This window comes from Populus trichocarpa, chromosome 4, assembly GCF_000002775.5.
Source record: "Populus trichocarpa isolate Nisqually-1 chromosome 4, P.trichocarpa_v4.1, whole genome shotgun sequence".
NCBI classification, from domain to species: Eukaryota; Viridiplantae; Streptophyta; class Magnoliopsida; order Malpighiales; family Salicaceae; genus Populus; species Populus trichocarpa.
The window spans coordinates 3962838-3973821 of NC_037288.2; positions in this window are offsets into that span (position 1 = coordinate 3962838).

Here is a 10984-nt window from a genome sequence, read left to right on the forward strand (position 1 = left end):
GTGTGATTCAAAGTTTTTTTTTAATGAAAATTGAGTTTTTTTAAAAAAATTAATTTTTTTTTAGTTTTTCTTATCGTATTATTTTATTGTATTTTCATACAAAAAACATTTTGAAAAATAACCGCTACCAACTCTCAAACACTCTTACGTTTAGAGCCTGTTTGAGAGGATGATATAGATTATTTTAAAAAAAATATTTTTTATTTAGAAATATATTAAAATAATATTTATTTTATTTATTATAATTTATTTTTGATATTAACACATTAAAATGATTTAAAAATATCAAAAAAAACAATTTTAAACTAAAAAAATTCTAAAAACACGATTAGATCATAATATCAAATAAAATTTATAATATAGTGAGATATAGTTAAAACAATATTTCATTCTAACTATAATTTTAAAAATATTTATTTAATCAACACACAGCATTTATATATAAATCCTAATAAAAACTATCTTCTAAAAATTAATTGAAATTTTCAACTTACGTTTTCCAAGTACCACAAAAGCCACCAGTACCACAGTTGCAAACTGACTTTGCTGTGCCATGGCATTTCAGCTACATTTGTTCAGTTCTATGTTGTGTGTTACAGGCTAGCAGCTAGCTAGCTATATCTCTAGGCTCTAGCTTAACATGAAATAGCTTTTGATGTATTTTTATTTATTGTGTTTTTTAGGGGGGCCCGAAAGGGCGATAGTTGATAGGATTCTTTTGGTAAGTTAGCACAGTTAAGAGAAATATTCTGTGAAGTAACACAAAATAAAACATATTTAGAGATATAGAATAATTAAAGTATGGCAATAGTTGCACATATTAATTACAACTTATATGTTACAGATGGTATTTACTACTCTTTTAATATACATTTTGGCAATTTATTCCGTTATCAACTCCCTATTAAAAAAAAATCAATTATCACAATTCAAATAACTAGTTTTTCGACATCAAAATATAATTTACACAAAAAACAAATAACATATTTAATCATAAATAACAAATTTAGACCAATGATTAATACAATATAACATTTTATTAAAAATTAAATTAACTATATATTTATTCATAATTTTCATAATATATAATAACATGTATCTATATCTAATAATCATCTCAGCTCGTAGAAGGACCCGGAGCACCCTTGAATGAGTATGGAGCACTCGTGTACGAGTTTGAAACATCACCCCAACTCGTCCAACTCAAGGATGGGTCTATAATATCTATGTAATTGTGAAGAGGACCAATATTATCTCAGCTCGTAGGTGGATCTAGTTGCTCGTGGACTAACCTGGAATGCTTGTAGACGGGTCTGGGACGCTCATGGACGAACCAGCATCCTCAACACTCCCACAATAAGTAATCTCATCTTTCACTAATGCTATTTCAAGACAGTCAACTTCTTCTATCTCTTTAAGTTCATCACAACATAAATTAAGTGTATGTAGTAATTGCTAGTTTTTTAATTTTTTTTTTTCGTGCTGAAAAAATAAACTCTAGTTACTGGTCAGTGTTGATTCAGCTTGGACTTTTGAATATTTATGTTGGATTTAAATTACTGAAGACGATGAATTCTTGGTCGTTGGTTCAATTACTTAATTTTGCTTGACTAACACTGTGGATGGTTGAGGAGTTTATTGCCACTTAAAGGAATTGGGTGGGAGTGTTAATTACCAATTGGAACACTGACTGCTCATCTTAATTGTAGAACGACGATGAATTCTTGGCCGTTGGTTCAAGTAATTAATTTTGCTTGGATGGTTGATGAGTTTATTGCCACTTATAGGAACTGGGCGGGAGTGTTCCTTATTCACGAACACTGACTGCTCATCTTAATTGTGGAACCGGACCAGAGTAGTTGGTTTTTTTATTACAAAGGAGATATTTGAAATCAAGACACATTTTTTTTTTTTTTTTTTTGGAGAAAAACTGATACCAATTGAACCATAATTTATTCACTAAAATTAGTTCATTAATTACTAATTGAGTGTTTATGATTGCGGTACTTTCTGTTTTTGGCGTGTTTCGAAAAGATATTTCACTTAAAAATATTAAATTAATGTTTTTTAATAATTATGATGTATTAAAAATTATAAGTTTGAGTTTAATACGGTGTTAAACCTTAAAACTAGATAAAAATGTAATTAAAATTGTAAGAGTATGTAGTTTTATTCAGTCAAAGTCCCATAAAATTTGAAAAAATAAGTTTAAATACCTTGAATATTCATAAATAACCTAGGAAATAATCGATTACAAAAATAATAAAGTTAAAATCCAAAAAAACAAGAAAAAAAATCTAAATTATGTTATGAAACATGTTGACCATTTAAAAGAAAAGGAAACATTTTATCCTAATGCTCAACTGGCAATGGTCCCAAATCCTGACTGGGATAGGTAATAGTTTTTTTTCTTTTCAAATAGTACATGTGAGGAGAAATCTTTTTTAAAAAAAAACAACAACAAATGCATTAAAATCCCAAGATTTTAATTAGTTTTGCATAATTTATATATATAAAAATAAGAACTGCACTCAACCTATTTTAATTGCTATTTCCAATACCACAATCAATTAAACAATGATATTTTTTAATTATACTAGTTTGTAAATTATTTTCATCAAGTTATTTTATTTATATATAAAAAAAGTTCATAGTTAAGCTAACTCAACTACACGCTGTATGGTCAAGATAGCCGCCGCCTAGTTGGAAAAGAAGGAGCCCTAGTCAGCTATGTGTTCTTGGACCAGTCTGCCATAAGTCATAGATTAAGCTCAAAGCTAACCTTAGGTGGGGTTTCACTTATCTTCAAAGGAATTTATTATTTGTAATGACCTAGGAGTGAGTGAGAGGGAGAATCTTCTAATTGCTAGGCCTGTGAAGTAGCCGTGTAAGCTGAGCTGGGATGCTGCTGACTCCTAGTTTGGATCTTTTGGTCCTCCCTTTCCAACCTCGCTTTCCTTTGATGATGTTGATGTTTAATTTTGGAAGCTTCAAATGCTGTCTTAACAATAAGTATAGCTCCCTTTATCGCCTTAAATCCCCATTGACAGAGATAACACATTTAATTTGCGTTGCTAATTTTTTTTTAATTTTTTAATTTTTTTTAATGAATACAAGAGAATCTGAATCCAATCAGAATAGTGAAATTGGCTTTATGTACATAGCACAAGTCCCGTAATTTGAGAGCAAATATTTCAACAAGCTTCTTTTTAGATTGAATTTTTTCTATGCATTCAAGTTTTAGACCTTTTGATTGAAGATTGATTATTGAATTAGGAATCTATTTACCTTTGTTTAGATATGACAAAGATTATTTCTAAAGAAAAGAAGGAAACCTATAAATGTATTCTCACTATATATACAATATGGTATTTTAATGTGTTTTTGATATTGTGATGTGATATATATTTCAAAAATATTTTTTACTTAAGGATTTATCAAAGTAAATTTTTTTCATGTTTTTTTTTTAAATTAGTTTATCAAAATCATCAAAAAACATCAAATAAAATATCGATTTAATATCTTTTAAAATAAATATATTTTAAAAATATCTAAAAACAGAAGCTTACACAAAACCAAAAAAGTTATAAATCTTGCTAAATTAGAAAACTTTATGTGCAAGAAGGGATCATAATGTTTTCTTTGAACACCTTTAACTTAGTCCACCAACCATTCCATTGTACCTGGATTTTGATGTATGATTATAAAGACGCAACCAATAATGTTGGATCTAAGAATTTGAGTTGGTGGGACTCATAAGGAATCTCAGCTATAAATCTTGTGCAGATCTTAAAAACCTTACCAACAATGGACTCATTTAAGTTCGCAGGCCACCTTGAACCGTGGACATGAGGCAACTGTATATATCTTGAAAAGAAAGTGAATGCACAACTCTAAGTTGATATATCCATAATTGATGGCATAAATACACTCTCCTATATTTGTTAAAATTCATTCGTGCGGATGCACAGCTGGCCCCACCCCAATTTAAAAATATGTATCTTCTTTTTACTGCAATAAATATATATATACTGATGATCCTTGTTAAATCTTTCTACATTGGGAGTTAATAAATTATTCTTTTATAGGCTAATTGAATTCTCTTATCTTCAATTTTTCTAAATCCCACTAAGCAATTCATGTTTCAATTGCTTCTAGCTTAATACAGGCTTTCTATCTCGAATTCAATGATATTTAGAAGGATTGTAATAATAAAAAAAAAAACAAATTAGTTTTGATCCAAGATCTGGACCCAGAAGGTTAAACCAGACTATTGGACAATATTCAAAATTTAAATCTTAATAAAAAATATTAATGTGGTGAGCAGTGGTGCTGCCATAAAATAGAGGTGGCGCCGCGGCAGCCACAAAGGGTCACCATGTTTGTTTGTTTGTTTGTTTTTTTGGTGCAAGCAAGGGCGACAACGTGCTCAAGTTTACAAAACGCACAGAAAATCCACGACACCAAGGAAAACAAAAGCCTGGTAAGAAAGGCCATGACTTATGTCAGGATGTGTGGTGTTTTCTGGTCAAAAAACTCTCTACTTGTGGGTGAAAATAACTCAGAGAATATAGAACCTCGTGACGTTATATTTCAACTGAGCTACTGTTTGGGAAATTAGAAAAGGAAAATTTTGGATGAACGTGACAGATTAATTTATGATTTTTTTGAAAAGCAAGCGACAAGCTTTACTGCTATTCTTTGACCTCTCTGCTCACCATGCAGAACTATGGCTGTTCATAATAGATATTAGATCCCCCGTCGTCTCGTCCTCGTTCGTCTTCTTCTCCTTCACTTTCTGCTTTTCACTGTGGCTGAGGCAATCAAGTATACGAGTGCGTCCTCCAACCATGAGGTGGAGACGCCGACCACTTTCTTATGATAATAAAATAAAATAAAAGACCTCACTGATTCATTTTTGAGTGGAACAATAAAATAATAATTTTGTTATCTGAAAAAAAAAAAAACGTAACTAGTCATTAAAGTTATTAATGTCTTATATACACACACATATAATGAGTTTCATTTAGGGTAATTTAGTAATTATAAATATTATTACAAAAAAGTGATTGAACGTGTGTTGAACATGTTAGCAGAAGGGTTGTGGTCGTGCTTTTCAAGCGGTTTGTGTAGTGTCGCCCAATGGTTAAAAATCACTGGATGATGCATGTGGTCAATAAATCTCCAGTTTGTTATTGATGTTCTTTCTTTTATCCTTGTTTTTTTCTTCTTCTTGATTTCCATACCTAGCTCATAAAAATTTTCAAAACATTCTTTTAATTTATTTTTTCTTCATATTTTGCTCATGTTATTTTAATTACTGTTTGTTTTCTATGAAATAATTTATAAAATTAGATTTATTTCAATTTTATAATCCTTTAATTTTGTTTTTCATATGTCAGATTTGGTCTTGATTCTTTCAATTGCTATTTGTTTTATTTGAGATAATTTTTAAAATTGCACTTATTTTACGATTTCATCTTTCTTTATTTTTTTTTCCTATCAGATTTGATCCTCATTCTTTTGATTATTATTTTTTTATTTTTGCAAATTTTATAAATTGATATTTTTTTACCGATTTCATCCTTCAACATTAAATTAGTTGGAAATTGAACTTCTTAATTGAGCCCAACTCTAGAATTTAACGGGTTGCGAATTTGGGAGATTAACTCACGTTTAGAAAATTTGTCCGAGTTTACTTGGTTTTTTTCTTTTATTTTTATAGCTCATGTTTTTTTAGTTTCATAATTCAATATTTATTTAATTGGAGATTGGGCTCCGCTATTTTTTTATTTGCTTTCTATATGATTTTAAAATAACTTGTGTTATCTCATGTCTTTTTATTTGTCTTTCCTTGTTGAATTTTGCTTTTTTTTTAAAAAAATGTTTTTGAATTAAATTAAATTAGTTGATTAGATATAGGTATGAAATGCTCACTTCATAATATTTTGTTTGGTTTCCTTTCATTGTCATTGCTTTGATGGCACATGCAACATCTTTCGATGTAGTTGTGCAACTTTTCACAGTGATGCTAAAACTGTCGCAGTAAAAAAAAAAATTGTGGTGAAGCGGTGTTCATGGGAGAGTGACAATAAGTCTTAAATAGACTTTTTTTTCTTTTCTTTCTGAGTATAATATTGGCAATTTATTTTTTATAGTTAATTATTGCTATTTTTTTAATCACTTTGTTTAATGTCAATGTCTTTTTTAATTATATTATTAAATTAATCAAATTTATTTAGTCAGGTCAAGTCAATGACCCGGATCTTATATTTTTCTTACTTTTTTAAAAAATATTACGTTGTTTGAACATTTTTTTAAAAAAATAATTTATCTAGTCACAACTATGGATAAATCCGGAAAAAATATCAAATTACTCAAAAAAAAAAAAAAATAGGGTGCAATTACATTATAAGTTGGGGGAGGGAAAATATGGGCACAGACTTTGAAAATGAGCAAATTTACCCTTGAAGTAGCAAAAATACAGTTGCCCCAGAAAATTACTCTTATTTTCTCCATATATTCTCTAACGCGAGCATCTTTAGGTGAATTTCCACTTGAGAATTTGCTCCTACGAAATAAACATTGTTATAGATTACTATTTCGAGGCTTCTACAATTGTGTTAAAAGTTTTTCATTTGATTATTTTAGCTCACTACGTGTGAAAAAAAAAGTACGAAAAGGAGGCAAAATCTTTAATTTCATCTGAACACATTTTTATATTGGGGTTTTCCTTCATAAATATAAGCATATTTCCATGCTTAAAATGATTTTTTTTTTATTGGACTTGGATGGATTGCATAATAAGCTTTTTTTACTCTTTTGGTACTCGGTTTTTTATATTCTTAATAGATTCAATTTTTAATGTTATACAAAGTTATGATTTTGAAATTCCCTCCATTCCAAGTAATGTTGCTGTGAAATCCAAAATTCAAACTTGTGGACAAATTGTGCAGGTTCCCAAGAACGAGGAGATTGAAAGCAGAAACTCGTTAGATTTCCAAGTGGAGGGGGTTGTTTTGGCATGGTTTTTAGACCCGGCCCGGTTCAAGGTCCAGGTTCTAGATTTTCACTGGGTCGCCTGGGTCAAATTTTTTTTTTAAAAAAAATCAAAACAACGCTGTTTTAGTAAAAAAAACAAAAATCAACTAGTTGCAGTAGAGTTTTTGACCGGGTTGCAACTGGGTTTTTGACCGGATCGCCGGGTCAACCGGGTCATACCGGGTTTTTTCTTGAACCCGACCCGTTTCTAGTTCCGGATCGACCCGTTGGGCCGGGCCGGGTTTTAAAACTTTTTGGGACAACATAAAAGTGTTTTAATTTTAACTGCATTCATATTTTTTTAGTATTTTTTTATAAATTTAATATATTTATATTAAAAATAAAAAAATTATTCTAATACAATTTTAAATAAAAAACTATTTTGAAATCCAGATACGCTCTTCACGTTGCAGCCAAATGTACCAAAGACTTGACCATAGTGTCAAATCTGCCACGTATACGGTCCAATATGTCTAGTCCCACCTGTTTTTTTTTCTTAATTAATATGAATGTTCGAATCAATTTGTATGTATCTCGACTAATTCTACAAGCCCTGAAGTTAATAATCATATAAACCTTCAATGACCCTGAGGTTTGTGGGACTTGAATTGATAACTTCTAAAGAACAAACTTAAAACCTAACTAGTTGAGCTATACCTCTTATAATTTCTCACATGTCTTTTTGTAAGGCAAACCGTGGTGTTTTTTTTTTAAGCCAAATCTCAAATTTACCACACAGCTTTCATGGTTATCTCAATTGTGCACCTAAATTATTTCTAATAATAATTATAATATTTCTAAATTAGACCATTTTATTAAATATAGTTAATGAAATCATTAACAACATATTTGAAACTCTCTAAACTTAATTAAAAAATAAAATTTAATATCTGAAAATAGTATAAAAATAAACTAGAGGTCATCTTTTTTATTCACTATATTAAAAATGAGAAAAAAGGGTTAAAACTAACTTCTCCTAAATACTTATTTACCTATATATTTTTAAAAAATAAGCATTTGAAAGAATTAGATGAAGGCGATGAATATGAAAGTAACATAGAAAACAAAAGGAATTAAATTATATATATATATATATATATATATATATATATATATATATTCAATTTATTTATTACTTGAATTTATATTAAATTATAATTATAATTTAATTTAATTATAGTAAATAATTAGTTCCAACCAACTTATAAATACCCGTGTACTTCTTCCTTCAATTACAGTAGATAATTAGTTGATTTAGTTCCAAACAGCTTGGAAGTGCTCGTGTGCTCCTCACATTATCCCAATAAAGGAAGAAATAAGAGAGAAATTTCTCTTTGATTATTTAATGAGGCAAGTCACGTGCTTCACGTGACATCAAAATAAAATCCTAACTCTTTCGGATAATAGCATTACGCTCACAATTTTATTGATTATAGTGTTAATTGAGAAATAAAATTATTTTATGATACAATTGCTATAGAAAATAACTTGCATGTACAGTTTGAGATTAATCCAATAATCGGGTGGTGAATTTGACGTTTGCCACCTCCTTTTTCAGGGATAAGTTAGATGGCAATGAGCATACATGTAATGAAGTAACGTTTTTATATTCACACCTATTTCCAAAAAAACTTTATCCATACTCAATATATTGTAAACCATTCAAAATATTTATTATTCAAAAGAAAATAAAAGGTAATATATATATTGAAGAGTAATTTCTCATCAAAAATTCTTGAAAAATCCAGAACATCCTTATTTTAAAAAAAAGCTAGAAAGTATGGTACTCTCATTTCATGGACCGCTCTCATCTTAAGATTCCATGTATCCATATAATTTAGTGGTTGTGTCCAATCGATCTTCATATATTTAATTACATCCAATCCATCATATTTTTGTTGTAAAAAGTAACCAAAATACATCTTGCAATTTGCAGTTAAGAATTGAATCCCACATCAATTAGGAAACAAGAATCTTGATTACTTATATAGCATCAAAAATATCTTTTTCATTACGAGATGTTTTTCAAAGGACAAAATCTACTGGAAATCATATGAAATAATATATTACAATGGGCCTACTATGCTGTGGATATAAACATGTCTCATTAAAATTCTATATCTTACCTTAAAAAAAAAGATATGAGATTTTAGACTAGAGTTAGATAAAAATAGATTTAATAATTAGTTTTGATAAATTGTACTTGCAAGTTATTCCAAACGTGGCTTGCTTTGACAAAAAAGAATTTCTAGCATTTTCTTTTTTAAAATTCTTTAATGAGGGGTATGTTGAATATATAAAAATCTAAATTCGGTACGTGCTAGTCATGTGATTTACTTTGGTTAATTTTGACGATAAAAATCTAATGAAATGATAGGTTCGAGACACAATAATAATATATCGGGTATAGTCAAACATACAAGAATAGACTAAAAGAAGGACATGTGAAGTTATTTCCCATAAATAATAATAATAATAATAATAAAAGATATGCTAATTGATGAATGAAAGCAACACGTTTTGTTGTTTTTCCTGTTGATATTGAAGATGAAGTTGAGTTGAGTGAAATGAATTATTTTTCTTACTGGTTGTTTTTGGTAATATCAATTAGATATTATTTTTAACAATTCCAAACATTTTTTTTTCAAATTTTTTTTTAAAAGTTATTTGGTCATAACTTATGGTATTTTGATCAAAATGTAACTCAATTTTTAATGATTAACTAACAATTTTAAGCTATTGGGAGAAATAATTCTTTAACATTTTCCACCCCACTATTTTTTGGTAATTTCAATTCTTAGTTCTTTTTTTAAAATAAATTGAAAATAATATTTATATTTATTAAATCACAAAAATTATTTTCTTTTAGAACATTAGCTTCCATTTTATGTTTTTAAAATTATTATTAAGGATAATCTAGCCATTTCAATCTGCTTTAAAAAATGATAAAAGATTGATTGATGCTATATTAATATAATAATAACTAATATATCATTACAAAAGGACCGTATTATTCTTAATAACTATTTCATAGGTTTTTTTAGAACGGAAAAATAATCATTTCAATGCTCTAATTGATAATAAATGATATCTTATTCTATAATAAAAAAGTGAGTCCTGTTATTTTTTTTAAATAAATTGAAAATAAATATACGCACGCTCAAAGTTATCTATATTAAATATTTTATATCTAGTTAGAGTATTATTTACAGTAGATTTTAAGTAGAAAAAAAATAAAAATTAGTTCCAAGTCCGGGTTAGATTATCGTCGTCCAAAGTTTCACAACCCCAAATCCAAAGGCTTTAATCCTCGTTGAAAACAAGCATCTTTAGTTTTGACAACTCCACTTCTTGAATCTTGATAATCTAACCCGAAACACGCATGTATCGATGTTCAGTGTTGTCTTCTCGTTTTGTAGACCACCTTTCCATTAATCTATCATTACAATGCCATGAATATTTCACGCTATAATATGGTTTGGTCTGTAAATATTTCCAAGCATGTCGCCCCTTGCCTAAAAGAGTAAATAACACCAAGACAGGGGCAATAATTTAGTCTCTAGTCTACCCAAATCTAAATCATACAAAACGGTGTCGTTCTCGTCCCTTTACCTTTCTGTCGCAATGTCCTGTCACAGTCACTTATTCAAAGATTTCAGTATTTCACCTTCAGTAACTGTCTCTTCTTCTCTGCGCTCAGCCACTCACGTGACTCAGATGACTCTTCAACAAAGCCATAATGTCATTCTGTGTGCTTCTTTACTCTGCTCGCTGCTAAACCAACCTGAAGGTGATGTTGCCTGTATTTTGATTGATTTTATGGGTTGTAAAATTAATGATTATATAAGTTTTTAATAATCATTATATTAACAATCTATTTAATTATTATTAATGGTAATAAATTAATTACTTCCAAGTGTTATTTAGCCTTGAAATATCCTCG